The 16,554-nt window shown below is 32.7% G+C and overlaps 1 protein-coding gene across 2 annotated transcripts in view; it reads left to right on the plus strand.

Moving 5' to 3' along the window:
• Window positions 1-10,733, plus strand: part of LOC143249942 (myelin expression factor 2-like) — a 48,303-nt gene extending 37,570 nt beyond the window's left edge. The window contains exons 15-17 of one of the 2 annotated variants that reach the window (XR_013028047.1): window positions 3,814-3,949; window positions 4,448-4,512; window positions 9,790-10,733. The gene's annotated coding sequence lies outside the window, so the exon portion shown is untranslated. The remainder of the gene's footprint in view (window positions 1-3,813; window positions 3,950-4,447; window positions 4,513-9,789) is intronic. The other variant, XR_013028046.1, reaches the window with a different exon arrangement.
• Window positions 10,734-16,554: the final 5,821 nt, after the last annotated feature.

A 16,554-nucleotide genomic window follows, 5' to 3' on the forward strand; every position in this document is an offset into this window, starting at 1 on the left:
TGTTACAGGACCTGTTTTTATTCAAACAAATAAAGGTGTTTGTACTGTTACAGGATTTTGTTTTTTCTCAAAGATAAAACTAACTTCAGCAGTCTCATCACACAAACATCCATAGGTGCTTAACAGTGACTTAACTGGTATGGAATAACATTGCTACTTGGTTCATTCTGTAGCAGCTTAAGGTATGCAATGCTTGAGTAGGAGATACAGCAGTAATTCTTATCTTCCTGAATCCATATGCTGTTTGCCTTATTTCAAAATCCATATTAATTATACTGCATACTGTTGTTTAATGTCTTTTCCCATTGTTCTTTATGGATTCTTACCTGTATAAGATGATTCACCATGCTTCCTGTAGTTGGAGTACAAGTTGTTGCAGGCCCCAGTCTCAAGTTGATTGATATACCTTAATTTTGTGTGCTCTAAATGAAAGATATTTCTGTCTGATAAATTTAATCTGAATGTGTGAATGTCTTGTAGTCCAAAGAGCTTTTATATATTATTTGAAAAAGCAGACAAGTTTTCAAAGGCATCATGCCATCTATGAAATGCCATACAATGTCAAAATGTAGTTCTGATGCAGTGTGTTCCACCATAACTTTGTATTGTCTGTAGGTGAGATGATGACATCATGATACAAAAGCTATAATATATGTATAATAATACACACAACTTACCACATGTCAGTTTAATAACTTAAAAATAACTTACATTTTTAAGTCAACATGTATATACCAGTAAATAATGTCAACTGCCTTTGAAGTAGCTACAATCTCATGATAAAAAACATGTTAACAAATGTTAGGTTACTAAATAGAAAGTATTAAAAAATAAATTAAACAACATGTGATATGAAAGTTTTATTTATGGATAGAACACACACTTTTTTATAACTTTAATTTTTGAAAACAAGTGTGATTGGTTTACCTAGCATTGTCAGATGTTTGTATTTGAATAACAGAAAAAAAGGTTGTGTCATGGTATCAACAGTGATGCTACAGTGTTAAACAACATCATAAAGGTAAGTCAATGTAATTATTAAATATGGAAAAATTAAATGTATTTTTACATCTCAGTAGTAGATAATACTAGGTTTTTGTTTAACAAAGAGAACTGCTTCAGTTTCTGTTTTATTTGCATTGTTTTCTCCATCAGTAACTTCAACATTTGAAGAAAATTATTTTGGTTCATATATCATATTTCCTACACCATCATACTTGTGTATGTATAGTAATATATTAGTTACATATAACATGCTAATGTATTTCCAGTTTCTTTTCTGTGATGTGTGCATACATTTGTTGACAAAATTCTTCAGCAGCTGGTTTATGTATTAGATGTACTTCCAGTTCCTTATCTGTGATGTGTGCATAAGTTTGTTGACAAAATTCTTGAGCAGCTGGTTTATGTATTAGATATACTTCCAGTTCCTTATCTGTGATGTGTGCATAAGTTTCTTGACAAAAGTTCTTCAGCAGCTGGTTTATGTATTAGATATACTTCCAGTTCCTTATCTGTGATGTGTGCATACTTTTGTTGACAGAAGTTCTGCAGCAGCTGGTTTATGTATTAGATATACTTCCAGTTCCTTATCTGTGATGTGTGCATAAGTTTCTTGACAAAAGTTCTGCAGCAGCTGGTTTATGTATTAGATATACTTCCAGTTCCTTATCTGTGATGTGTGCATAAGTTTGTTGACAAAAGTTCTGCAGCAGCTGGTTTATGTATTAGATATACTTCCAGTTCCTTATCTGTGATGTGTGCATAAGTTTGTTGACAAAATTCTTGAGCAGCTGGTTTATGTATTAGATATACTTCCAGTTCCTTATCTGTGATGTGTGCATAAGTTTCTTGACAAAAGTTCTTCAGCAGCTGGTTTATGTATTAGATGTACTTCCAGTTTTTTATCTGTGATGTGTGCATACGTTTGTTGACAAAAGTTCTGCAGCAGCTGGTTTATGTATTAGATATACTTCCAGTTCCTTATCTGTGATGTGTGCATAAGTTTCTTGACAAAAGTTCTGCAGCAGCTGGTTTATGTATTAGATATACTTCCAGTTCCTTATCTGTGATGTGTGCATAAGTTTCTTGACAAAATTCTTGAGCAGCTGGTTTATGTATTAGATGTACTTCCAGTTCCTTATCTGTGATGTGTGCATACGTTTGTTGACAAAAGTTCTTCAGCAGCTGGTTTATGTATTAGATATACTTCCAGTTCCTTATCTGTGATGTGTGCATAAGTTTGTTGACAAAATTCTTGAGCAGCTGGTTTATGTATTAGATATACTTCCAGTTCCTTATCTGTGATGTGTGCATAAGTTTCTTGACAAAAGTTCTTCAGCAGCTGGTTCATGTATTAGATGTACTTCCAGTTTTTTATCTGTGATGTGTGCATACGTTTGTTGACAAAAGTTCTGCAGCAGCTGGTTTATGTATTAGATATACTTCCAGTTCCTTATCTGTGATGTGTGCATAAGTTTCTTGACAAAAGTTCTGCAGCAGCTGGTTTATGTATTAGATATACTTCCAGTTCCTTATCTGTGATGTGTGCATAAGTTTGTTGACAAAATTCTTGAGCAGCTGGTTTATGTATTAGCTGTACTTCCAGTTTTTTATCTGTGATGTGTGCATAAGTTTATTGACAAAATTCTTCAGCAGTTGGTTTATGTGTTAGATATACTTCCAGTTCCTTATCTGTGATGTGTGCGTAAGTTTGTTGACAGAATTCTTCAGCAGCTGGTTTATGTATTAGATATACTTCTAGTTTTGTATCTGTGATGTGTGCATAAGTTTGTTAACAAGAGTTTTGATTGTATTTACAGAAGTATTGAATACAAGTCTAAAGAGGTTATAATTTCATTGTGCAGGTCACTGGTTAGGGAACAGTTGGAATATTGTTTTCAGTCTTGGACTTCTTAGCTTAGGAATGAGATTTAACTGTTGAAAAAGGTTATAATGATCTGGTTATCATATGAAGAGATATTAAGATATATATCTGGTAGAGGTGTTTAAGTTTTAAAGGGAATTGATAGTGTTGATACATCTTTTATTCGACTTGATGATAATAGTGGGCTTAAGGGGCACATCTATAAATATGGACAAAGTAGGAGACAGTTTTATTTTTCTGACAGGGTGATTGTCCTCTAGATTGGGTTGCATTTGGATATTTTTGAGACAGTAAATTTATGTGAGTTTAGTAAGAGAAAGCTTGGTAAAGCTGAGCTTAAGATTGTTATAGTTTTTTTTATTTGATAGTTCTGAAGATGTGACAGCCAAGATATGTTAATAGGTTCACTAAACATTGTTATATCTTGTGCTTTCATTGATACATTTTTGTAACAGTTAAGTTTTTTTTATATTTCTGTTGATGGTTTTTCAAGCAAAATCAAATGTGCAGAAGTTATGTCTGGAATATTTAGCTGGAATAGGCTGCTAGACCTCATCTTTAGAGCTGTTCTTATTTTAATATCCACTTTTAATAGTTTTTCGCTCATGATATTGTGCTTGTTATATAAGTTTATTCAGTATAATGTTTTTGCTGTGATCTTTCCTTCCATTATTTGTGGGGCAGTTTGTTGTACAACATGAAACAAGTAAGCTGAATACTTACTTCAGTTTGTCCATTCTGATATATGTATGTGAATAGAACCTCTGTTCGCACCATATATATACATAAGACGTGTGTGTGTGGTAATTAGTCTAGGGAATATTATGAGATTAATATTTACCCCCTGTATCTTTTAGTTATTTAAATGTTTTTTCAAATGTGATAATTATTATTTTGTTCAATTTAAGACTGTTTTCTGTGTACAGATAAAACTATTATGCAGAGAAATATTCAAATTTTGGTGGCCAAGAGTGGTCACAGTTAATTGTTGATGATTCTACTGAAAGCTGTCCTTCTACCAGTAGTACCGAGTGACATCATGAAAAGGTGTGTGTACCCTTGGTGAGTTAGTGTATTATATTGAATCTTAAGCTGTTATTTATATAATTTATGACTGTCTGAAACATACTGTAGCTAAAACCTAAAATAATTAAAAATACCACTTGTGTTTTGCCAGTGTTCACTTGTCTGTTTTACCTTTATTAATGCAGACATACTGTTAGCTGTCCTTTTTCATAGTGATTTTAGTTCATCTGTTCTTGTCACTAGTTTGGGAAATATTCATAAGTAAGTATCAATCTTTTGTAAATCTAATAAGGTTTGTGATGAATACCAGCAGTCTGTTTCATTAAAATACTGTATTATTTTATTCATCAACAGTGGTATTGCTTAATCTCAGTCAGTATGTCATGTCATGACCTTTTAATGAGTTGCATTAAAATTCCCATTCAACAACTTTATTATCAATGAATGTTGCAGGGAAAAAGTGATATACATTTAGTTGTTTTTTTTAAATTAAATATGTAAATATATTCATGTGACACATGTTCCTTTATACAGGCTTCAGAGTGTACCGTCAGTTAAAATATACACACTGACATGACAGGATGTAAAACATGAACTTGGTGAGATATAAATAAATTTCTTATAAGTAAAAGTTCTATTTTCGAGATTGCGCTTCATAATGGCCTGTGGTTTGTTTTTGTTTTATGGTCTACCATTGTTGTTTGGTGGGAATGTTACAGTTCATGTAGATATGAACTGTACCAATAAAACAAAATTAAAGTTAACAGTTGAAACTGTGAAGTTAAGAAGACTTGGTTCATTGAAATCAACTTAGTGTTTTCTGTTTTATCAATTCACTTACATTTATGTTCTTGTCACAATGAATGTAATGTGAAAAGAGGTACCAAAACAAATTTTGTTATTCACTTACATGTGTTCTAGTTTTCTATGAAATGTTACGTATAAAATAACAGGTACCAAAACACATATAGTGATTCACTTACATGTGTTCTAGTTTTCTATGAAATGTTACGTATAAAATAACAGGTACCAAAACACATATTGTGATTCACTTAGATGTGTTCTAGTTTTCTATGAAATGTAACGTATAAAATAACAGGTACCAAAACACATATAGTGATTCACTTACATGTGTTCTAGTTTTCTATGAAATGTTACGTATAAAATAACAGGTACCAAAACACATATTGTGATTCACTTAGATGTGTTCTAGTTTTCTATGAAATGTTACGTATAAAATAACAGGTACCAAAACACATATTGTGATTCACTTACATGTGTTCTAGTTTTCTATGAAATGTAATGTATAAAATAGCAACAGAAAGTAATTACATGTTTAACATGAAAATCACCATGCACTCAAACTAGTACAAGTCTGAAACATAAATTCAGAAAGAAATCTTTAGTAAACATATGTTATTGAAATATCTAATCTTTGGGTACAATAAAAATGTGATGTTTACTAAAAGGTTGTCAAATTTCATGAAGGATCCACTTGTTAAATACAGAATTGAAACAAACTAGGTGAATGAATCTGTGTTAGTGAATACAGGGAAAGGATAATTTTACTGATAAAGTTAATGATAAATTCAAGCAGTGAGAGTAAGATGTCAACTGTTAACAAGTCATGAAGGATTTTAATTTTTTTAAATTTCAAGAATCAGACCATGACGATTTTTATAAATTGTTCAGAATAGTTTTCTTCACTAGTTAGTCAGAGAACCTACAAGGAACAATGCTATTTTAGGGTTATTGTTAATTTCTAATATATAAATTGTTGACTGTGTGGAGATTGAGGACATGTGTGCAAGTGATAGTTGCTATATTAGGTTCAACGTTTAAAGAAATCCAACAAGAATTACCACTGGAAAACTTTAAAAACAATGTTATAAAAATTCAAGATAGATTTGTTTCATATAGAAAAAGAGAATGGTTATTAGCATAACACTAGGGTAAGAAGAACCTCTCAGGAATGATAAGAGAAAGCTGAGATCTGATAGTTATGAGGTGAATGAGTTAATCTTAGTAATGAAAATTTAAATAATATTTCTCATCTTGTACAGACACAAGATAGAAACAGAAAACAATATGCACTTTAATCTCAGCTTAAGAAAGCATTTACAGCAGGGGTTGGCAACCTATGGCTTGCAGGCCAAATGCGGTTCTCAAATGAAACATCTCATTCACCCGGCCTGCAGTGCTTCTAAAAAAAGAATTCAAGTTTGTAACTATCTCAGGCCTGATTTTGAGAGACAAACAGCACTAATTGCTCTGTCCTTCACAACATGAATATTACTTAAATAAAATAAATATTAATCATAGTTCATTGCGTTTTATTAATATTACCTTTATTTATCAGCTATAGAGATTAACGTGGCTCTCCATCTGCTCACAGACATGGCCTCTAGCCCCTGTGCAGAAAGAGGTTGCCAACCCCTGATTTACAGGGTTAGAGACTTGTACGGCTTCTGGGCTAGATAGTATTTCCACTTGGTGCTATTTTTTGGAAGTCTTTGAATAGTTTGCAGGAGCTATGGGAATGAAAGTCGACCAGTGTAACTTTTCAACAAAGGTGATAAATGTATCAGTAATTATAAAGGATGCTTTGCAAAGACATTTAACAGAGTTTAAAATTTTATTGGATAGTCAACATGGTATCACTAGGGGTAAGTCTTGCCTTTCAAACCTTCTGGCAATTTTTGAAAAGATTTTCTTCATGTACATGAGGGTAAAGATGTGGGTTTGGTATATCTAGATTTTCAGAAAACATTAAAGAATTTTTTAAAGTGATTTCTGCATGTATAGAGGATAAGTTAGCTCATTGGATAGGAAAATGACTGAATAGAAGAAAGCAGAAGGTTATTGTAATTTGAGTCAAACTGGATTTCTGATGTTGCAAGTAGAGAACCTCAGGGACCAGTGTTAGGATCTTTGTTCATTATTAACATCAGTAATGCACATGAAGAAATTGTTGATATAATAACTTAAATTTGCTGATGTTAGTAAGATCTTGGGTGTTGCTGTTTATGAAAGGACTGACATACTTTGTTAGTTGAGTTAATGTGCTGTAGGTGGCTTTTAATTATAATAAATGGAAGGTAATGTGTATGGGTTACCATAATATAATTATACATTTGATAATAATAACATTAAAAATTACTGATCACATCTGTTTATGATATATTTATTTAAATATTTACATACATTCATTGAATTGTTTTTAAATGTTAATCTGTATGCTTTGATCACAACATGAACAACAGGAGTCTAGCTTAATGTACACATTGTACAAAAGTAGAGCTTTCAGACTAGCTTTATATGACTCGCTAGTCTCCATTCTTTCAGACTAGCTTTATATGACTCGCTAGTCTCCATTCTTTCAGACTAGCTTTATATGACTCGCTAGTCTCCATTCTTTCAGACTAACTTTATATGACTCACTAGTCTCCATTCTTTCAGACTAACTTTATATGACTCACTAGTCTCCATTCTTTCAGACTAACTTTATATGACTCTGTAGTCTCCATTCTTTCAGACTAACTTTATATGACTCTGTAGTCTCCATTCTTTCAGACTAACTTTATATGACTCTGTAGTCTCCATTCTTTCAGACTAACTTTATATGACTCTGTAGTCTCCATTCTTTCAGACTAACTTTATATGACTCTGTAGTCTCCATTCTTTCAGACTAACTTTATGACTCACTAGTCTCCATTCTTTCAGACTAACTTTATATGACTCACTAGTCTCCATTCTTTCAGACTATCTTTATATGACTCACTAGTCTCCATTCTTTCAGACTAACTTTATATGACTCACTAGTCTCCATTCTTTCAGACTAACTTTATATGACTCAGTAGTCTCCATTCTTTCAGACTAACTTTACATGACTCACTAGTCTCCATTCTTTCAGACTAACTTTATGACTCACTAGTCTCCATTCTTTCAGACTAACTTTATGACTCACTAGTCTCCATTCTTTCAGACTAACTTTATGACTCACTAGTCTCCATTCTTTCAGACTAACTTTATATGACTCACTAGTCTCCATTCTTTCAGACCAACTTTATATGACTCGGTAGTCTTTATTCTTGAGGATATTTCATTCTTTCATCAACAATCATACAGAAGCACAATGTATCTTGTATTGTGTAATGAGAAACAACTTCAGTAAAGTGAAACTTTTGTTCCTTAAATTCTGTTACTGTAAGTGAGATCCAGCAAGTTGCTTTGATAAGTCATGAATTTGATCATTCATCTGTCCTTGTGTAATCAGATAAAACAGTTTGTTCAAGTGTCACAGAAGTAGAAATTACAAGATAGAGACAATTCATTGTCATATGTTTCCCAATTTGCCGGTGAATATTCTGTGAGGTACTGGCTTCTTGGAGAATGCATTTTCTGGATATTTAATGTATTGTTTAGTTTTACCTGAAAACCCAAGAACATTAGTTTTACAAAAATACCAGTGAGTTGTGTTATTTTTTGGCTCGTGCCATGTCATGGGAATCCAAGTTGTATAGTTTCTCTCCTATTGAGCCACCATGTCAAGCCAAGTGTGTAAACTGTGTTACACATTATGATTTCAAATAACCAAACAATTTAATTTAGAAGTTAATTGAATGTTAATGTATCAAATTTAAGATATTTGTCTACAAGATTGATACATACAATTTATAATAAAGATTATTACAAATAATGATTTGGATACAAAATTTTACCAACTTGCAAACCATACCAAGTCTTCCATCTGGTTTGGAACTAAATATTTTGTCAAAGGTTCACAAGACATAAATTAATTTTATGTTGTACACTTCACTTGACAATAATTCTAATTAGCTGTATTCTTTGCATGTAAGTTTTTTTGCTGATGAAAATATCTGTTGTCCAAAGTTGATTCACTGAAGTTTGTAATGTTAACGATCTCTAAACGTGTGGTTAAATATCTGTAGATTTGTGATTAATAAATGTATGTAACAGTTATATCTTCTGAGGCTTATAGTATACTGACTGTAGTGACCCAACATTATTATTAAACTGTCTTTCTGCATGTTAATTTATGAACTTTAAGGGCATGTTCTCAAAGTTCAATTGACAACAATAATGCCAATCACTGGTGTTACATATGTACCCAGTACAACACTAATGCCAGTCACTGGTATTACATACATACCTAGTACAACAATAATGCCAATCACTAGTATTACATACATAACTTGTAGAACAATAATCCCAATCACTAGTATTATGTACCTAGTACAACAATAATACCAATCACTGGTGTTACATATGCACCCAGTACAACACTAATGCCAGTCACTAGTATTACATGCATACCTTGTAGAACGATAATCCCAATCACTAGTATTATGTACCTAGTACAACAATAATACCAATCACTGGTGTTACATATGCACCCAGTACAACAATAATGCCAATCACTGGTATAACATGCGTACTTAGTACGTTGTTGATTCTTATGCTCGAGAATCTTCTACAAAGTTAGAGAACATGCAGGACTTTCACAATACGTAACATGTATTCCTAAATAAATATTAAAATAGTAAACCCGCTACAACTGTACAACACACATGGAGCCCAATGGTTTTCTTGGTCATCATTGTTTCACCCAAACTAGAGACAGTAACCTACCTTTACCTTGTGTGTAATGTTTTGCTTTTCTGAAACTGTAATGTGTTTTTCAAAAATATAGTACAAATTGTTTGATTTTTTTGCACTTTCAGACTTTAAGTGAACTGGAGACAGCATTCAAAAAGATTTTCTGAAAAAATATGAAATAATTTATATTTCAAGAACTAGAGTTTAAAAGATTTTTTTAAAAAACAAAAGTTTTGCAGAATCTGATTATATCACAGGTATGATGCAAGGAAGAATCACAGTGTGTGGACAGAATCTGATTATATCACAGGTATGATGCAAGGAAGAGTCACAGTGCGTGGACAGAATCTGATTATATCACAGGTATGATGCAAGGAAGAGTCACAGTGCGTGGACAGAATCTGATTATATCACAGGTATGATGCAAGGAAGAGTCACAGTGCGTGGACAGAATCTGATTATATCACAGGTATGATGCAAGGAAGAGTCACAGTGTGTGGACAGAATCTGATTATATCACAGGTATGATGCAAGGAAGAGTCACAGTGCGTGGACAGAATCTGATTATATCACAGGTATGATGCAAGGAAGAGTCACAGTGCGTGGACAGAATCTGATTATATCACAGGTATGATGCAAGGAAGAGTCACAGTGTGTGGACAGAATCTGATTATATCACAGGTATGATGCAAGGAAGAGTCACAGTGTGGACAGAATCTGATTATATCACAGGTATGATGCAAGGAAGAGTCAGTGTGTGGACAGAATCTGATTATATCACAGGTATGATGCAAGGAAGAGTCACAGTGCGTGGACAGAATCTGATTATATCACAGGTATGATGCAAGGAAGAGTCACAGTGTGTGGACAGAATCTGATTATATCACAGGTATGATGAAAGGAAGAGTCACAGTGTGTGGACAGAATCTGATTATATCACAGGTATGATGAAAGGAAGAGTCACAGTGCGTGGAGCTGAGAGAGTCATCTGACTCCATCACTTTTATACTTGAGGGACTTCTCAAATGTTCTATCAAACCAGAAGTGATGTAAGTTGTTATTTATATCAAGAATTCACAGCATGTATGAACAGTATATTTGGAATTGTACACCAATTCAACATAGTCAGTGTTTGAGATTATCAAACGTGTACCTTTTGTCCATCCATTAAACTGTCCAGATAAACTTAATCTATTGTACTGAGTCAATTGTGTGGTATTTCACATTGTGCTGATAAAATGTTGAGATAGTATGAAAACACAAATGTTTTACCTACATTTTTTAAATCAGTATTATCAGATTATCATTTGTTGTCCATGTAATTAATAATTTCCAGCTTTAGAATTTTGTTTATTTCACCAAAGTCTTTATTGAAACTACAGTGATATGTTTATGGCCACATACAAGGTAATGAATATGTTTAGGTTTTGGTACTATGTGTGGTAGTGAAGATAATTTACAGACTTTGTTACTCGAACCATTCTTGTAACTACTATGTACCTGAAACTGTACATAATCTAAGTGAATGTATTAAGGTTATTTTCATATTTTGCTTCCATAATTTTGAGAATGTCAGAAATGGATATCAAAAATGTTTCTCAGACAGATCATTAACCTTTATCTCTTAATATATATACTTTAACTGTTGTAAAACCTGAAAAGTGTCAAATAAGATTAGTGTTCGTTTCCAGAAATAATTCATACAGCTTTTAAATCACAAAAATACACCAGACATTATAATTAAATGTTCAAAACTACTTAGTGAATGTGACTTTCTGGCTAACATATAAGGAAGTTAAATTTCAATATTGCTTGCAGGAACAACCTTGGTCGATACACATCAAATGTTGGTGGTGAACTTTGAGTTTGAGCACCAAAACAAATCTGATTTATGTGGTGTATAATTTATTGTTTTTGTTAGTTACAAACATACTCAGTAACAATGTCATAGACTATACTAAAGGGCTTGTCAGTGTGAATTAAATGAATATAGTGGTATATCAGTAGAACAAGAAGTTGTAGTAACAGTGTCACTACTTCATGTCATTCAGGAGGATCCAGCCTGACAGTCTAGTGAATTATGTTCTTTGGTATTAAAATTTAGATATGTTTTGATTTTAAATTTATTAACATACATTGTTTTAATTTTCTAATATAAATTTGTATGTCCTTTGTTAACTGAGCATGACCCTGTGCCACATTATTTTTGACAGTTAAGTTGAAAAAGAAAAATTTACTTCTAAAACCAAATGTGTCCAGAAATGAGAATAACAGTTCTGAGATATGGCTGTGTTCAAAATCTACTCAGGTAAAAGTTGGTACTCTACACAACTTTATGAAGGCCATTTGAAAAGTGCCATAATACTGTATTTTCAGGCAGGTTGCCCATAAAAATGGTGGTGCCATAAAAAGTGTACTTCAAATATTAATAAAGTCACCCCTTCTTTCAGAAAAAGGGAAGTGTAAGATATAGTGTCTAATATAAACTGTGCACTTTACATCTTCTCCAGAATCAATAATTTCATTAAATCATGATCACAAAATAGCATGATATATTTTTTTAGTAATCTCATTTTTGGGATTAATTCAACATAGAGGGCGCCATTTATAGATATTATATGGGCTAATTTAGTAGCATGTTTACCACACTGATATTTTCTGTTTGATAAATATATTATTTTCTTAAACTTAAGAGAATTCTGCTGTTGTATATAATGTCCTGTTGGTGAAACAGTAGTTCAGTAAAACCAAAATTATGACTATGGAAGTGTGTGAATAATCATAGAACATGGTGGTCACAGGACTCAGTATGGCTGAAGATAACAGACACGAGGATCTGTTTTATTCATGACAGAGGACAAAATCTTTGGTCATATTTTGTCTTCTAAAAGTAAGATTTAAAGTCAAGACTGGAAGATGACTGTCCAGTCTGACAAAATGGCTTGAACCAAATGAAGAACTTCAAACATGATGTGAGATCTCTATAATTACTACCCAGTGGAGTCCAAAGAAAACCGGAAACCTAAACGATACGTATCAGCAAGCAAGGTAACTTTATTAACAGAACTGAGAACTGTCTGCCAAAACCTAGGTTTTGTATAGCAACTTTTGAAATAACTGTTTGCTGTCAATTATTCTTAATTGTGTATTGAAACAGAGTACATATGAAACACAAGAAAAAATGTCATTATAACAAGCTTACTTACTGATGTTCACATTTATATAGTTAAATAGACCACATTGGCTGAATTGGATAAACATATGTTGCTTTAATCCAACAAATCAAAATGATAAAATTACTCATTCTGTAAATTTGGATTTTTTTTCTCTCTATGGAAAGAAGTGTGTCACCCACATTTATTAAACATGTTATGTAATAGTGACCTCTTATTCATTGGAACCTGGTAAAATTTATTTTATTTAGATTACATTATGGACCTGAACAATTTCAACATTATCAATGGAATAGATCTGTGGTAGATGTGTTTGTTGCAGTGACGTAAGCTGTTGTGTTTCCTTTTTTGTTCTCTGCTAGCAGAAGCGATTGACTTTGAGTACATTTTCTTCTATAACCTGGAGGAGATACTTGTGAGGCAGGTCAGCTGCATATCTCCATTTTTTATAGCTTTCTTACAGTAACATATATTTGTTACATTTCTAGAAGATGAGTGACTTTGTAGTCATTATTTTATCATTTTTAGCAGTACTGGCTTTATTGAATTATGTCTGATACTTTGGAAACTGATGAAGTCAGACCACTTGTTCAGAATACTTGTCTCTAAACATCGTTGGTGATCACCTGTTTCTGTGCAGCTTTATATCAAGCATCAATGTATTGGTCATAAGAGAATCTGTTTAAGTAGTTTATGGATTAAATACAACTGCAACATGTTTCAAAATAATAAACTTTGGTATGAATAAAACATCCCATCTTTCTTGCATCCTGATAGTCTCACAGTGCTTAGTTAGGAACTGTAAATTTCGTCTTTACTTGATTTATATTTTTATCTTAATTAAATGTAGTTAAACTATCTGAATTTCTTAGCTAGCTTAAAATAAATCTTTCTTGGTTTTTGCAATTTTCATACATCCATAACCAGATGTTGTGACTATTAAAATGGGCAAAATAAGTGTTAAGAGAAAGAACTAATGAATTTGGGGATATTGTTACCATTGTTTTGTTATTTATGTTGTTCATATTAATTGTAACGTATTTCACTAGGTGTCACTGTAAATTATAATTGAAACAAGGCTTGTAGATACAAGGCAGTTGAAGTAGTAGATGATAATCCAAGAAAATCTTTGATAGTTGTATGAAGACATTATTTGTCTTGAATGTCATCATGTTTGAACTTGTAGAGTCCAGAAGTTTTAAAAACCCAAGATTACATGCTACTAGTATATTGAAATATTTTATTACTGTGTTACATTATTCTGAGGTACACGTGGTAATCATAAAAGTGCAGCCCTCAGGAAAACGATGTCAAAGCCATCTGAAGTAACTGTTAAAAACTTGTTTGTCTGGAAACCTTTCTGTGAACATCAGCATTTTGTTTCTTTATTCAGTAAATAACAAACTGCAAAGTCATCCAGGATCTGATTTGTCTATATCTCTATAAGCAACCAGCAATCATAACATTTGAGATAGCAATATTTCTTAAAGAGTGTATTGTACATTTTGCCTTAGAAAATGTGTGTAGTCTTAGAAAACCAGACCTGTTGGAAGTGTCTAAACATATTGAATTGGAGGGTTATGGTTGTTATGGAAAAGGCAGATATGTTCAGTGTGTTAGTACATCGTTTGGTGATGAGAAAATGTTAAGTAAGTGTGATGAATGAATAAAACTTGTGGATTCACAAACTAATAGCTGAGAGATTTAGTCTTACAACATCAGGGTGCAGGAAATACAACTAAAGACATTAGAATCAAAAATAAATTGAGCTACATAGGCTTGAAATTGAAGTAATCATACACCAGTCACTTGACTTATATAAAGGTATAAATTTCCACTTTTCAGGAAAAAGATATTGAGTACTGCTTTCTGAATAGATGGGAAGTTCTAAATGGTCTAAAGAAAAATGGATTTAAATGGTACCCAGTGTATTAGTAGGTAAAACGCACAATTTGATCTGTTGGACAAGATGTTGATTGTGTCATTTCGGGCAACTTATCTTGAAAGTTGAGAAGTTAGACCTGAGACCTGAAGACAGTAACTAGAAGAAAAACGAAGTAAAAACTTGGGTTGAATTTGTAAGGTATTGGGAAAATTGGTTTGATAAAACAAAGGATGTTGTTGAAGTTTGGCAGTCTAAGACAACTATTCCTGGCTTAGCAATTCAAATCTTCTGCCCCAGGTAATGTTAACACTTATTTCAGCAAACAGAGATTTGAAATATTGTGTGAGGGTACTGTTCCAACTGGTGACTGTACTCTTAACTCATTAGATCAGATCTTTAAAACCTAGTACCCCATTTAGTGATGATAAGAAATACTTTGCAGTCCAACCAGGATCCCCTCGAAGAGGAAGAAAGCTAAATCCAGTCTCTAAATCTAACTCTAAGAGTAATAGAGATGGGGTTAGATCGTCTTGTTCAGTATGTAATTATTGTAAAAACTGGGCTTTGTTACTTTTGAGTGTTTGACTTTATAGCAGAACAACCAAGCGAAGGTCAATGTCTTTGTGATGTCTAACCTACAACCTTGCATTGGGTCTGAAGGCAGAATACCCTACAGCTGGAACTGTTCCACCAGACATCAGTAAACTCTCTTTACACTGCCATGTTAAGGTAAAGAAGCATCTAATATGTAAAATATTTTATCCAGTTCAGTTGAACCACAACACACTGTGACAGAAAACCACTCGTGAAGTACCGTGGAGACGCCACACCCAACAGCTTCCACACCAGCTGGAAATCTCTCAATCACCTACGTTCCTAAGTCGGCAGTTCTAGGACTAAGATGGTGAAATAAGAGTACTCCAGCAGACCTGCAACTGTGGTGAGAAGCAAACGATTTCAGGTCTCATACTTACTAGAAGATCTCACTGTAGTCAGGTGTGTGTGAGGAACCAGTTGGACAAAAGTAGAAGTGCAGTTAAGTAATTACAGGTTTCAGATACTACAAAAATCTAGTTTAAATTCATGTACAAACAATTTAGAAAAAAGAAATGTGACGACAGTTGATTTTTCCTTCTTAATACCATAATTAGAAAAATTCGCTGTTTTATGAATGTTGTACATTAACTATCTCCGTACAGTCATCCAAAAATTGACAATTAGGCTTGGTTTTCAGACCACAATTTTACCTGCTAAGCGAATAAAATATTACCCCATTTTAATTTGTGGTGGTTATGTACCCAATACTTTGTAAGTAGTTTAGAAGAAGTAAAAAAGAAAGGGTTGATACCATTGTAAAAAGTGATGTAGTAACAAATGTTGTTACTTGTTTCTTGATGCCATTTTTAAAATTCACTATTTTATAACATCACGTTATGATCAAGATCTTAACCAAAGATGGCGATTATGTCCAAGGTTAAAGTATTCAATCAAATAAAGTTGTGTGTAGATGTATATTTTATTTATAGGCATACCGTGATAAGGTTCTAGTAAGTGTTTTTAACAGATACGGAGAGACAGAATTTGGAGTTAAAATGTTTATATGGGTTATTTTTCGATAAACAGTAATTTTTGTTTTAGGTTAATGCTGTTCTTTACAACCAGGAAAGGTAAAGAATTACTCGTTTCAACTTCTTAGGTAAATTTTATAGAAACATGTTGGATATTTCGAACGTAAGGCAATTTTGAACAAGATAAGAATATTGTCAACAAAGGGATATCTCTACTGTTCTTTTGAACAAAAACGAAGGTAACTGATTTATTATCTCACCTTATATACATACTTTTAAAATCAGAGTCTACTAAAAACATATCAAGGAACTAAAAGTTCACAACTTGTGTGTTGTTAAAACCTTATTATTTATGCACAGCGTGCAGAATATGTAAGCTTGTACATCTATTACTTG

The sequence above is a fragment of the Tachypleus tridentatus genome, chromosome 4, assembly GCF_004210375.1.
Source record: "Tachypleus tridentatus isolate NWPU-2018 chromosome 4, ASM421037v1, whole genome shotgun sequence".
In the NCBI taxonomy this organism is placed as follows: Eukaryota; Metazoa; Arthropoda; class Merostomata; order Xiphosura; family Limulidae; genus Tachypleus; species Tachypleus tridentatus.